This window comes from Lissotriton vulgaris, chromosome 8 (genome assembly GCF_964263255.1).
Source record: "Lissotriton vulgaris chromosome 8, aLisVul1.2, whole genome shotgun sequence".
Classification (NCBI taxonomy): Eukaryota; Metazoa; Chordata; class Amphibia; order Caudata; family Salamandridae; genus Lissotriton; species Lissotriton vulgaris.
Genome location: NC_141696.1, coordinates 1,181,007,479 through 1,181,021,264, shown reverse-complemented (window position 1 = coordinate 1,181,021,264; position 13,786 = coordinate 1,181,007,479). Strand labels below are relative to the sequence as shown.

The 13,786-nt window shown below is 49.3% G+C and overlaps 1 protein-coding gene across 1 annotated transcript in view; it reads right to left on the bottom strand.

Annotated features, from left to right (window-relative positions):
- The window catches only part of LOC147698460 (serine/threonine-protein kinase Nek5-like), a 1,208,702-nt gene that overhangs the window by 586,268 nt on the left and 608,648 nt on the right, over positions 1 to 13,786 (bottom strand). The gene's annotated exons all lie outside the window — the stretch shown is intronic.

The window sequence follows — 13,786 nt, the reverse complement described above, 5'->3', positions numbered from 1 at the left end:
CTTCCCCTAACTTCCTTCCCTATTTTAGCTCTCCCTTTCACTTACCTTACCTATCTCTCAAATCTTCTCTTCTCATATCCACTCTCCTCAGCTTTCCCCTTTCCATGCACTTTCCCGAAAGTGCATGGAAAGAGGAAAGCTGAGGAGAGTGGATATGAGAAGAGAAGAGTGGAGAGATAGGTAAGGTAAGTGAAAGGGAGAGCTAAAATAGGGAAGAAAGGTAGGGGAAGTGAAAGGAAAGGGGGGAGGAGAGCTAGATAAGTAAGGAAGAGAACCAAAGGGAATTGAAGGGAAGAGGGAAGGGAATAGAAGTAGAGAGGGAGGGGAAGGGAGGGTTAGACGGGAAAGTAGAAAAAGCTAAGGGAAAGGAGTGTAAGGGAAATGGGAAGTGAAGGCAGGAAGGGGAGGAGAAGAGGGAAGGAGATACAATGGAAGGAATAGGTAGAAAAGTTGGGAGTGGAGGGGAACAAGGGGGAGAGAAATTAAGGATGGAAGTGAGGAGAAAAAAGAGAGGGAAAGGAATGGGAAGAGGGAAGGGATTAGAAGAGACAAAGGGGAGAGAAGGCATGAGGAGGAAAAGAAAACGGAGAGAAGAGATGGGGAGGAGATGGAAGGGGAGATGAGAAAAGGCAAGGGAAGGAAGGGGAGAAGATAGGAAGGGAAACAGAGGAACTAGAAGAGAACGGAAGAGGGAAGTTAAAGGCAAGGAAAGGTGAGGAGAGCGGATGGGAGGAGAAGGCAAGGCAGGGAAGTGGAGAAATGGGAAAGGAAGAGAATGAAATTGAGGATAATAGGGTAATGATAGGGAAGAATGAAAGGAATGGAGGGAGAGGTTTGGGGGAGAGACAGGGAAGGGTAGGGAAGGATATTATAAAAGGGAAGTAAATGTAGGAGGGGAGAGGAGAGGTAGCAAAATAATTAAGTGACTGGGAAAGGGAAAGAAGGTGAGGGGAGGGTGGAACGTCAAGAAAAGTGTATGTAAAGAGGAAGAGACGCTGAGGAGATGAGAAGTGTGGAGAGATAGGGAAGGGAGGTAAAGGGGAGAGAGCAACTAGGAAAGGGAAAGGAAGAGTTAGGGAAGTAAGTAAGAGAAATGAAGGGGAAAGGAATGGAAGAGTAAAGGAAAAGAGAGGAGAACAGAGAAGAGGAGAAAGGAGGAGAGGAAAGGAGAGGGGGAGAGAAGAGGAGAGGACAGGGAGTGGCGGAGAAGGAAAGGTTTGGGAGAAAGAAGAGTGTACAGATGGGAAGGGGAGGGAAGGGAAGAGAAGAGGAAAGGGTGGAACGATATCTAAAAAGCCTGGAAAGGGTAGATGGGGAAAGACATTGGCAAAGAAAGGAAGGGAAAGAAGAAAAGGAAGGGAAAGAGAAGCGGAGGGGATAGAAGAGATAATGAAACTAATGGGAAGGGAAAGGAAAGCAAGGAAAGGGTTGTATCAGGCAGGACGGGGAGAGAATAGATAGGGAAGGAAGTGAAGGGGAGAGTGGAGAGATAGGGAATGGAGGGGAATGGGAGAATGAGGAGGGTGGGGACGGAAAGAGTTTGGAGAGGAAAGAAATGGTAAAAAGAAAAGTGAAGTGAAAGGAAAAGGAGGTATGAGAAGATGGGGAAGGGGAGGGAAGGGCAGAGAAAAGAAGAGCTAGGGAAGAGGGAGTGAAAGGGGAGGGGAGGGTACTTGAGGGAAGGCTCGAGTAGAGGAGAGATAGTCGAGGGAGGTAATGGAAGTTAGGGGAAGGGAACAGTAGGGGAGAGAAAAGACAGAAAAGGAAAGAAGTTAGGGAAGGAAAATGAAACAATGGGAAGGGAAAGGAAGGGAAGGGCAGAGGAGAGGAGTGATAGGGAAGCAAAGGAGGTAGGCAAGGGTAGGGAGGAAAGATATGGAAGGGATAGAGTAGAAAGAAAAAGGGCAGGAAGAAAAATGAGGGAAGGTGAGGAGAGCCGATAGGAGAGAAGAGCAGGAGAGAAGGGATGCAGGGGAAAGTAAACGGGAGAAGATACCTTACCCCTTCCCCTCCATCGCCTGTCTCCTTCCCCACCGCGCTCTCCTCTCCCCAACTCTTTTCCCCCTTTTTATACCTTCCCTTCCCTTTCGCCCTCTCTCCTGCCCACCTTCACTATCTCGTGTTCCCCCTCCCTGACCTTCCCTCATTTCCCCTTCCCTCCCATCCCTAATTCTACTTTTCCTTCTCTTCCATTTCCGCTAGCTCAAAGATACAGCAGACTGAACTGAGCATGAAAAACACAAAACATCCAACCCTTTAACAAGAAAAGTTTAACAAGAGATTCATTTTTTAGTGTTCAAATTTTTTATTAAACGTATTTTTCATACATATTAAACAAACGCATTGCAAGGAATATAAACATCCATTTGCATCTAAATATAATATTTATAACATGAATGGGGTGCTAATGGTAATTTTATATATGCGTTTTGGGGTGCAAAGGGTAATTTGAGATTTGATGGTAGGTATGGATTTTGGAGTGACAAGTGTAATTTTAGGGTTCAGTGTGGGTATGGGTTTTGGGGTGCAAAGGGTAATTTTAGGGATCAAGTGGGTATGGGGTTATGTGCGCCAAGGGAAGTTTTAGGGTTAGGGGAGGTGTGGGTCTCTATGGTGCGAAGGATAATTTTGGGGTTCAGGGTGGGTATGGGTTTTGGACTGTAAAAGGTTATTTTAAGGTCCAGGGTGGGTGTGGGTTTTGGGATGCCAAGGGTATTTTTAGGGTTCAGGGTAGGTATGGGTTTTGGGGTGCCACATGTTTTATTTAGTGTTCAGGGTGGGTATTTGGTTTTGGGTGACAAGGTTGAATTTAAGGTTCAGGGTGTGTGTGGGTTTTGGGGTGCCAAGGGTAATTTTAGGGTTCAGTATGGGATTGGTTTTGGCGACCAAGGGAAATTTTAGAGTTCAGGGTGGGCATGGGTTTTGGGGAGCCAAGGGTAGTTTTAGGGTTCAGAGTGAGTTTGGGTTTTTGGGTGCTAAGGGTACTTTTAGGGTTTGGGGTGGGTATGGGTTTTGGGGTGCCAAAGTTAATTTTAGGGTTCAGTGTGGGTATGAGTTTTGGGGTGCTAAGGGTCATTTTAGGGTTGAGCCTGGGTATGGGGTTTGGGGTGTCAAGGGTAATTTTGGGGTTCAGGGTGGGTATGAATTTTGGGGTGCCAAGGGTAATTTTGGGGTTCAGGGTGGGTGTTGATTTTGGGGTGCAAGGGTAATCTTAGGGTTCAGGGTAGGTAAGGGTTTAGTATGCCAATGGTAATTTCAAGGTTCTTTGTAGGTATGGGTTTAGGGGTGTCAAGGTTATTTTTGTGGTATGGGGGATATAGGTTTTGGGGTGCCACAGGTAATTTTAGGTATTGGTTTTGGGGTCCAAAGGGTCATTTTAGGGTTCAGGGTAGTAATGGGTTTTGGGGTGCCAGGGGTAATTTTAGGTTTCAGGGTGGGTATGGGTTTTGGGGTGCTAAGGGTCATTTTAGGGTACATTGTAGGTATGGGGTGCCAAGGATTTATGGGGTTATGGGTTTTGGGGTGCTATGGGTAATTGTAGGGTCCAGGGTGGGTGTGGGTTTTGGGGTGTTGAGATACTTTAATTTTCGGGTTCATTGTAGGTATGGGTTTTGGGGTGTCAAGGTTATTTTTGGGGTATGGGGATATGGGTTTTGGGGTGCCACAGATAATTTTAGGTATTGGAATTGGGGTGCAAAGGGTAATTTTAAGCTTCAGGGTAGTTATGGGTTTTGGCGCGCCAAGGATAATTTTAGGTTTCAGGGTGGGTATGGGTTTTGGGGTGCTAAGGGTAATTTTAGGGTACATTTGGTATGGGGTGCCAAGGTTTTTTTGGGGGTGTTTTTTGGGGTGCTAAAAGTAATTTTAGGGTTCAGGGTGGGTATGGGATTCGGGGTGCTAAGGGTAATTTTAGGGTTCAGGGTAGGTATGGGTTTTGGGGTGCTAAAGGTCATTTTGGGGTTCAGGGTGGGTATGAGTTTTGGGGTGCCAAGGGAAATTTTGGGGTTCAGGGTGGGTGTGGGTTTGGGGGTGCCAGGGGTAATTCTAGGGTTCAGGGTGGGTATGGGTTATAGCGTGCCAATCGTCATTTTAGGGCTCAGGATGGGTATGGGTTTTGGGGTGCTAAGGGTAATTTTAGGGTTCAGGATGGATGTGGGTTTTGGGGTGCCAAAGATAATTTAAGGGTTCGGGGGGTGTGGGTTTTGGAGCGCTAAGGGCAATTTTAGGGTTCAGTATGGGATGGGTTTTGGCTGAGCCAAGGGTAACTTTAGAGTTCAGGGTAGACATCGGTTTTAGGGAACCAAGGGTAGTTTTAGGGTTCAGAGTGAGTATGGGTTTTGAGGTGCTAAGGATCATTTTAGGGTTGAGCCTGGGTATGGCTTTTGTAGTGCAAGGGTAATTTTGGGGTTCAGGGTGGGTATGGGTTTTGGGGTGCCAAGGGTAATTTTGGGGTTCAGGGTGGATGTGGGTTTAGGGGTGCCAAGGGTAACCTTAGGGTTCAGGGTGGGTATAGATTTTGGGCTGCCAAGGTTAATTTTAGGGTTCAGGGTGGGTATGGGTTTTTGGGTGCTAAGGGTCATTTTAGGGTTGAGCCTGGGTATAGGTTTTGTAGTGCAAGGGCAATTTTGGGGTTCAGGGTGGGTATGGGTTTTAGGGTGCCAAGGGTAATTTTAGGGTTCCGGGAGGGTGTGGGTTTAGGGGTGCCAAGGGTAACAGTAGTGTTCAGGGTGGGTATGGTTTTTGGGGTGCTCAGGGTAATTTGGGGGTTCAGAGCATGTGTGGATTTAGGGGTGCCAAGGGTAACCTTAGGGTTCAGGGTGGGTATGGGTTTTAGGGTGTCGAGGATAATTTGAGGGTTCAGGGTGGGTTTTGAGGTAGCAAGGGTAATTTTAGGGCTCAGGGTGGGTATGGGTTTAGGGATACCAAGGGTCGTTTTAAAGTTCAGTGTGGGTATGGGTTTTCCGGGTGCCATGAGTGATTTTAGGGTTCAGGGTGGGTGTGGGTTTTGGGGTGCCAATGGTAATTTTAAGGTTCAGTATGGGTATGAATTTTGGGGTGCAAAGGGTAATTTTGGGGTTCAGGGTGGGTGTTGGTTTTGGGGTGCAAGGGTAATCTTAGCGTTCAGAGTAGGTAAGGGTTTAGTATGCCAATGGTAATATCAGGGTTCTTTGTAGGTATGGGTTAAGGGGTGTCAAGGTTATTTTTGGGGTATGGGGGATATAGGTGTTGGGGTGCCACGGGTAATTTTAGGTATTGGTTTTGGGGTCCAAAGGGTCATTTTAGGGTTCAGGGTAGTAATGGGTTTTGGGGTGCCAGGGGTAATTTTAGGTTTCAGGGTGGGTATGGGTTTTGGGGTGCTAAGGGTAATTTTAGGGTACATTTGGTATGGGGTGCCAAGGTTTATTTGGGGGTGTTTTTTGGGGTGCTAAAAGTAATTTTAGGGTTCAGGGTAGGTATGGGTTTTGGGGTGCTAAAGGTCATTTTGGGGTTCAGGGTGCGTATGAGTTTTGGGGTGCCAAGGGAAATTTTGGGGTTCAGGGTGGGTGTGGGTTTGGGGGTGCCAGGGGTAATTCTAGGGTTCAGGGTGGGTATGGGTTATAGCGTGCCAATCGTCATTTTGGGGCTCAGGATGGGTATGGGTTTTGGGGTGCTAAGGGTAATTTTAGGGTTCAGGGTGGATGTGGGTTTTGGGGTGCCAAGGATAATTTAAGGGTTCGGTGGGTGTGGGTTTTGGGGATCTAAGGGCAATTTTAGGGTTCAGTATGGGATGGGTTTTGGCTGAGCCAAGGGTAACTTTAGAGTTCAGGGTAGACATCGGTTTTAGGGAGCCAAGGGTAGTTTTAGGGTTCAGAGTATGGGTTTTGAGGTGCTAAGGATCATTTTAGGGTTGGGCCTGGGTATGGCTTTTGTAGTGCAAGGGTAATTTTGGGGTTCAGGGTGGGTATGGGTTTTGGGGTGCCAAGGGTAATTTTGGGGTTCAGGGCGGGTGTGGGTTTAGGGGTGCCAAGGGTAACCTTAGGGTTCAGGGTGGGTATAGATTTTGGGCTGCCAAGGTTAATTTTAGGGTTCAGGGTGGGTATGGGTTTTGGGGTACTAAGGGTCATTTTAGGGTTGAGCCTGGGTATGGGTTTTGTAGTGCAAGGGCAATTTTGGGGTTCAGGGTGGGTATGGGTTTTGGGGTGCCAGGGGTAATTTTGGGGTTCCGGGCGGGTGTGGGTTTAGGGGTGCCAAGGGTAACAGTAGTGTTCAGGGTGGGTATGGGTTTTGGGGTGCTAAGGGTAATTTTGGGGTTCAGGGCGGGTGTGGGTTTAGGGGTGCCAAGGGTAACCTTAGGGTTCAGGGTGGGTATGGGTTTTAGGGTGTCGAGGATAATTTGAGGGTTCAGGGTGGGTTTTGAGGTAGCAAGGGTAATTTTAGGGCTCAGGGTGGGTATGGGTTTAGGGGTACCAAGGGTCATTTTAAAGGTCGGAATGGGTTTTGGGGTGCCATGGGTGATTTTAGGGTTCAGGGTGGGTGTGGGTTTTGGGGTGCCAAGGGTAATTTTAGGGTTCATTATGGGATGGGTATTGGCGAGCCAAGGGTAATTTTAGAGTTCAGGGTGGGCTTGGGTTTTGGGGAGTCAAGGGTCGTTGTAGGGTTCAGAGTATAGGTTTAGGGGTGCTAAGGGTAATTTTAGGGTTCAGGGTGGGTATGGGTTTTGGGGTGCCAAGAGTAATTTTAGGGTTCAGGGTGGGTATGGGTTTGGGGTGCCAAGGTTAATTTTAGGGTTCATGGTGGGTATGGGTTTGGGTTGCTAAGGGTCATTTTAGGGTTGAGCCGGGGTATGGGTTTTGGGGTGCCAAGGGTAATTTTGGGGTTCAAGGTGGATGTGGGTTTTGGGGTGACAAGAGTAACCTTAGGAGTCAGGGTGGGTATGGCTTTTGGGGTACCAAGGTTCATTTTAAAGTTCAAGGTGGGTATGGGTTTTGATGAGCTAAGGGTAGTTTTAGGGTTCACAGTGGGTATGGGTGTTGGGGTGCTAAGGGTAATTTTAGGGTTCAGGGTAGGTATGAATTTTGGGGTGCTAAGGGTAGTTTTAGGTTTGAGACTGGGTATGGGTTTTGGGGTGCCAAGGGTAATTATGGGGTTCAGGGTGGGAAAGGGTTTTGGGGTGCCAAGGAAAATTTTGGGGTTCAGAGTGGAGTGGGTTTTGGGGTGCTAAGGGTAATTCTAGGGTTCAGGTTGAGTATGGGTTTTAGGGTGCCAATGGTAATTTTAGGGCTCCGGTGGGTGTGGGTTTTGGGGTGCCAAGGGTAATTGTAGGGCTCAGGGTTGATATGGGTTTTGGGGAGCCAAGTGTAGTTTTAGGGTTCAGAGTGAGTATTGGTTTTGGGTTGCTAAGGCTAATTTTTGGGTTTATTGTAGGTATGGGTTTTGGGGCGCCAATAGTAATTTTAGGGTTCAGGGTGGGTATGGGTTTTGGGGTGCTAAAGGTAATTTTAGGGTTGAGCCTGGGTATGGGTTTTGGGGTGCCAAGGGTGATTTCGGGGTTCAGGGTGGGTATGGGTTTTGGGGTGCCAAGGGTAATTTTGGGGTTTAGGGCGGGTGTGGGTTTTGGGGTGCCATAGGTAACCTTAGGTTTCAGGGTGGGTATGGGTTTTAGGGTGTCAAGGGCAATTTTAGGGCTCAGGGTGGGTATGGGTTTTGGGGTAACAGATGATTTTAGGGTTCAGTGTGGGTTTTGGGGTGCCAAGGGTAATTTTAGTTTTCAGTATGGGATGGGTTTTGGTGAACCAATAGTAATTTTAGTCTTCGTGGTGGGCGTGGGCTTTGGGGAGTCAGGGGTAGTTTTAGGGTTCAGATTAAGTATGGGTTTTGGGGTGCTATGGGTAATTTTAGGGTTCAGGGTGGGTATGGGTTTTGGGGTTCCAAGGTTAATTTTAGGGTTCAGGGTGGGTTTGGGTTTTGGGGTGCTAAGGGTCATTTTAGGGTTGAGCATGGGAATGTGTTTTTGGGTATCAATGGTAATTTTAGGGTTCAGGGTCTGTATGGGTTTTGGGGTGCCAAGGGTAATTGTAGGGTTCTGGGTGGGTGTGGGTTTTGGGGTGCCAAGGGTAACCTTAGGGTTCAGGGTGGGTATGGGTTTTAGGGTGCCAATGGTAATTTTAGGGCTTAGGGTGGGTATGGGTTTTGGGGTGCCAAGGGTAATTTTAGGTTTCAGCGTGGGTGTGGGTTTTGGGGTGTCGAGGATAATTTAAGGGTTCAGGTTGGGTGTTGGTTTTGGGGTCCCAAGGGTAATTTTAGGGCTTGGGGTCGGTATGGGTTTTGGGGTACCAAGGGTAATTTTAAAGTTCAGGGTAGGTAGGGGTTTTGGGGAGCCAAAGGTAGTTTTAGGGTTCAGAGTGAGTATGGGTTTTAGGGTGCTAAGGGTAATTTTAGGGTTCCTTGTAGGTATGGGTTTTGGGGTGCCAAGGTTACAAGGTTATTTTTGGGGTTATGGAGGATATGGTTTGTTGGCTGCCACCGGTAATTTTAGGTATTGGTTTTGGGGTGCAAAGGGTAATTTTAGGGTTCAGGGTGGTTATGGGTTTTGGCGTGCCAAGGGTAATTTTTGGTTTCAGTTTGGGTATGGGTTTTGGTCTGCTAAGTGTAATTTAAGGGTGCATTGTAGGTAGGGTGTGCCAAGATTATTTTCGGGGTTATGGGGGTATGGGTTTTGGGGTGCGAAGGGTAATTTTAGGGTTCAGGGTGGGTATGGGTTTTGGGGTGCTATGGATAGTTTTAGGGTTCATGGTAGGTATGAATTTTGGGGTGCTAAGTGTCATTTTAGGGTTGAGAAAGTGTATGGGTTTTGGGGTGCCAAGGGTCATTTTGGGGTTCAGGTTGGGTGTGGGTTTTGGGGTGCCAAGGGTAATTCTAGGGTTACGGTTGGGTATGGGTTTTAGGGTGCCACTGGTAATTTTAGGGCTCACGGTGGGTGTGGGTTTTGGGGTGCCAAAGGTAATTTTAGGGTTAATTGTAGGTATTGGTTTTGGGGTGCTAAGGGTACTTTTTGGGTTATGGGAGGTATGAGTTTCGGGGTGCCAAGGGTCATTTTAGGTATTGGTTTTGGGGTGCAAATGGTAATTTTAGGGTTCAGGGTGGGTATGGGTTTTGGGGTGCCAAGGAACATTTTAGGTTTTAGGGTGGGTATGGGTTTTGGGGTGCTAAGGGTAATTTTAGGGTTCAGGGTAGCTATGAGTTGTGGGGTGCCTGGGGTTATTTTAAAGTTCAGGGGGTATGGGTTTTGGAGTGTCAAGGGTAATTTAGGGGTTCTGAGGTTCCGTGACAATTGTAAGTGGTGTTTTCGACTCGCACGAATATAGTCGAGTCTGGTATCTATGAACCGCAAATGACGAGTTTAGTAAGTGTGCGCAGTTTCGCTGTGCTAACTTAAACCGTTCGTTTGTTATGTGGGTTTTTCATCTGTACCCACGGGTTCCATCTTAGATACGGCATCCATTTTGTCTCTTGCCCTCAAGTAGCCAGCGAACGGACGCTGTCCGCTTCGCGACCCTGGGGTTGCTACTGTAAGGCAGATGGCGCCGCTCGAGGCTCATCTTGCCGCACGGACTTATTGTCTCAGCCGTGCATCTCATTAGGCACGTCCCTTTGATGCCTGCATCTCGTGTTTTCCCGATACCTCCCCTTTTACACCCTTTCCGTTCTCCCCACTGTCTCCGTCTTCCTCTGCACCTGTCTTTGTTCCTATTTCGATCTGTTTTACTGCTGATTGGAATTTGCTAATGGTGGGAAGATGGTTTTTACAGTTGGGAACCGCCAAATGTTTCCGCACTTATGTTCCGGACCTCGTGTGTTTCAAAGTGACCAAAGTGACCCCTCTGGGGGATAATTGTGGGAACCGGGTTGTAAACTTTTGTGTTCAATGTTATCCTATGGGTAAAAACTGTATAAAAGGAGCGATCCACAGAACCAATTTGAAGCAGTCTCCCCAAGTTGCACGTGTTGTACTTGTCGTGACTTCTGTGTTCCCTGCAGCAAATAAACCTTGAATCTTTGACGCCGAAGGAAGTGTCCCGTGTCTCTGTGACTTGTACGCCGGAGCAGGTTACCCACGAAGGTTTCAGGTGTTGTGCCCTGGCACCGCTGGGTCTTAAAGAACCCAGTCCTTCAGTTCGGTATGGGTTTTGGAGTGCTATAGGTAATTTATGCTGGGTATTGGGGTGGTAAGGTTATTTTAGCAATTTAAGGGGGTATGGGTATTGGGGTGGTATGAGTTATCTTAGGGTTTTAGGTTGATTAAAAAAATGAGATATATATATATAGAGAGAGAGACAGGGAAGGGCACAGGACAGTAGAAGGGGATGGGTGGAGTTAGAAGGGTATAGGACTGAAGATAGAGATAGGTAAGAAGATAGAAAGGAAGGGTATAGGAGGAGAGAGAAAGAATGGAAAAAGAAGGGAAGGAAAGCAAGAAAAGAGAAGAGGAGGGACAGGAAGGGAAGGGGAGGGGGAAAGGGGAAAAAGGGAAGAGGAAGTGAAACGGGGAGGGGAAAAAAAGAGAAGCGGAAGCATAGGAAAGGGGAGGGAAGGGGAAGGTTAGGAAAGGAGAGAAACTGGAAGGAAAGGGATTAGGATAGGAGGGGTTGGAAGGGGATAGGACAGAGGACAGGGAAAGGAAGGGAATGGACTGAAAGGAAAGAAAAAGGAAAGGAGGGGAAGGGAAGGGAAGAAGAAAAGGGATGGAAAGTTGGGGTTGGAAGGGTAAAGGCGGAGACAGGGAAGGGCAGGGAAGGGAAAGTGCAAAAGCGCAAAGGAAAGGGAGAAGGGGAAAGGAAATGGGAAGGAGGAAAGGGGAGGGAAAAAAGGGGTACAGAAAGGGGAGGAGAAAGGTTAAGCAAATATGGAATGGAATATAAGAGGGAGGGGAGAAGGGAATGGAGAGGTAAAGTATGAGACAAGGAAGGTGTATAGGAGGAGACAAAAGAGGTGGGAAGGGATATAGGAGGAGACAGGGAAGATAAGGGGTATAAAAGGAGACAGTGAAGGGTGGGGGTATAGAAGGAAACAGAGAAGGGGTATAGGATTAGACAGGGAAGGGAAGGGGTACAGGAGGAGACAGTTAAGGGAAGGGAAGGAGTATAGGAGGAGGCAGGGAAGGGGCATGGGAGACAGGGAAGGGAAGAGGTATAGGAAAAGGCAGGGAAGGGGTATAGGAGGAGACAGGGAAGGGAATGGGTATAGGAGATCACACGGAAGGGGTATAGGGGAAGATGATTAGGAGGAGACTTGGAAGGGAAGAGATACAGAAGGAGACAGGGAAGGGGAGAAGCATAGGAGGAGGCAGGGAAGGGGTAAAGGAGACGGAAAGACGGGTTTAGAAGGAAAAAGGGGATGGGGAAAGGGAAGGGAAGAGAGGGATATAGGAGGAGACAGGGGATGGGTATAGGAGGAGGCATAAAAGGGGTATAGGAGATGGGGAGGACGGGTTTAGGAGGAAAAAGTGAAAGGGCAGAGGGAAAAGGGGAGAGGGATATAGGAGGAGATAGGGAAGGGACGAGAGGGGCATAGGAGGAGTCAGGGAAGAAAAGGGAAAGGGTAATAGGAGGAGAGAGGGAAGAGAAGGGAAGAAGGAAAGGGAGGGAAAGTGGGGATTGGAAGGATATAGGTAGAGACAGGAAAGGGGAAGGAAGGGAAGGGGAAAATGAAAAGGGAAAAAGAAAGGGACAAAGGAAAGGGGGAAAAGGAAAGGGATAAGGGAAGGGGAGGGGAAGGTTAGGGGGAAGGGGAGGGGAGGAAATGAAGGGAAGGAAACGTAAACAAAAAGGGGAAGGGAAAGGAAAAGAAAAGAAGAGAAGTGAAGGGAAGGGGGAAGTAGAAGGGAAGGGGTGAGGGGTATATGAGGAGACAGGGAAGGGAAGTGAAGAGGTATGAGGGGACAGGGAAGGGAAGGAATACAGGAGGTGACAGGGAAGGGAAACAGTATAGGAGATAGGGGAGTGGTATAGGAGGTGACCGGGAAGGATGGGGTAGAGGAGGAGACAGGAAAGGCAGGGGTATAGGAGGAGACATGGAAGCAGAATAGGAGAAGACAGGGAAGGGATATAGGAGACAGGGAAGGAAAGGGCAGGGGCATGGGGGAGACAGGGAAGGGTTATATGAAGAGGCAGGGAAGGGAAAGGGTACAGGAGGAGACAGGGAAGAGATATAGGAAAAGACAGGGAAGGGAAGGGGAAAGGGAAAAGAGGAAAGGGGAAAGGAAAGGGGAAGAGAAAGAAACGGAGGAGGAAAGGGAACAGACGGAATGAAAGGGAAGGGAGAAGGGAAGAAGGGGAGGGAAGAATGGAAGAGGATGGGTAAAGTAGGAGACAATGAAGGGGTATAGTTGGAGACAGGGAAGGGATATAGGAGGAGGAAACAGTGAAGGGAAGGTGTATAGAAGGAGGCAGGGAAGTGAAGGGTATAGAAGGAGACGGAAGGGAAGGGGGGGCATAGGAGACAGGGAAGGGAGGGGTATAGGAGGAGACAGGGGAGGGGTACATGAAGAGGAAGGGAAGGTAAGTGGTATAGGAGCAGTCAGGGTAAGGAATGAAAGGGAAGGGGTATAGGAGAAAACAGGGAAGGGGTATAGGAGGAGACTGGGAAGGGTTAAAGGAGGAGACAGGTAAGAGAGGGGAGGTGTATTGGGGGAGGCAGGGAAGGGGCAGAGGAGACAGGTAAAGGAGGGAAGGGGTATAGGAGGAGGCAGGGAATGGGTATAGGAGACAGGGAAGGAATGGGGTATAGGGGGGAAAAGAGAAGGGGTATGGGAAAAAGAGAAGGATATAGAAGGAGACAGGGAAGGGAAAGGTAATATGAGGAGACAGGGAAGGGAAGAGCAAGGAAGAAGGAAAGAGAGGGAAATAGGGGGTTGTTAGGATATAGGCAGAGACAGGGGAGGGCAAGGAAAGGAAATGAAGAGAAGGGGAAAATAAAAAGGGGAAACGAGCAAAGGAAAGGGGAAAGGGCACAGCACAGAGAGGATGAGAAAAGAAAGGGGGAGGGGAAAGTTAAGGGGATAGGGGAGTGTTGGACAGGCCCCAGAAGGCGGCTCGCTCCCTCCCCGCATGACAGAGCCCGGACACCGGCTCTCCAGAAACCACCCCCAGAAGTAACCCGTAACCCGTTCCACACGGGACACCTGCCCCGAACATCCCGTAACACCAGCCTGGGCCTCCACCGACACCATCGCCCGGGCCCAGCCGCCATCTTGGACCTTGCACCACGAGGCCGCGTGGCCTCAGCTCGACCCTAACCCTGGGCCTGGCCAGGCCCCGACAGCCCGGCACCACCATCCACCCGGGAGGTGAGCGGACCACTTGGCAGGTCAATGGGAGAGAGGAGTTCGATGGCTCTCCCCCTCCAGGTGCCGATCGCCCCCAGCTTCCCCCGGGCGCTGGCTCCACCCCCCTGCTGGGTGTCTGGACTCCCTCATCCCGGACCTCCCGACCTCCAAGGGCGAGGGTCCGGACATCAAAGGGCCCCAGCCCTATAACTGGGACAGCTCCAGAGCAGGAAGGCAGTTGTATCCTGGAGTCGAGAGACACCGTGAAGAACTCATCCTTGACGGACTGCTGGCGCTGCCACAGCCCTGCCTTGTGAACTGTCGTCCTGCCTGCTGGCGCTGCCGCAGCCTTCTGCAACCTTCATCCTCGTCGGGACCTGCTGGCGCTGCCGCGGACCGTTGTAACTACCACCTACGTCGGGACCTGCTGGCGCTGCCGCGGACCGTTGCTACCTACGATCATCTCGGGACCTGCTGGCGCTG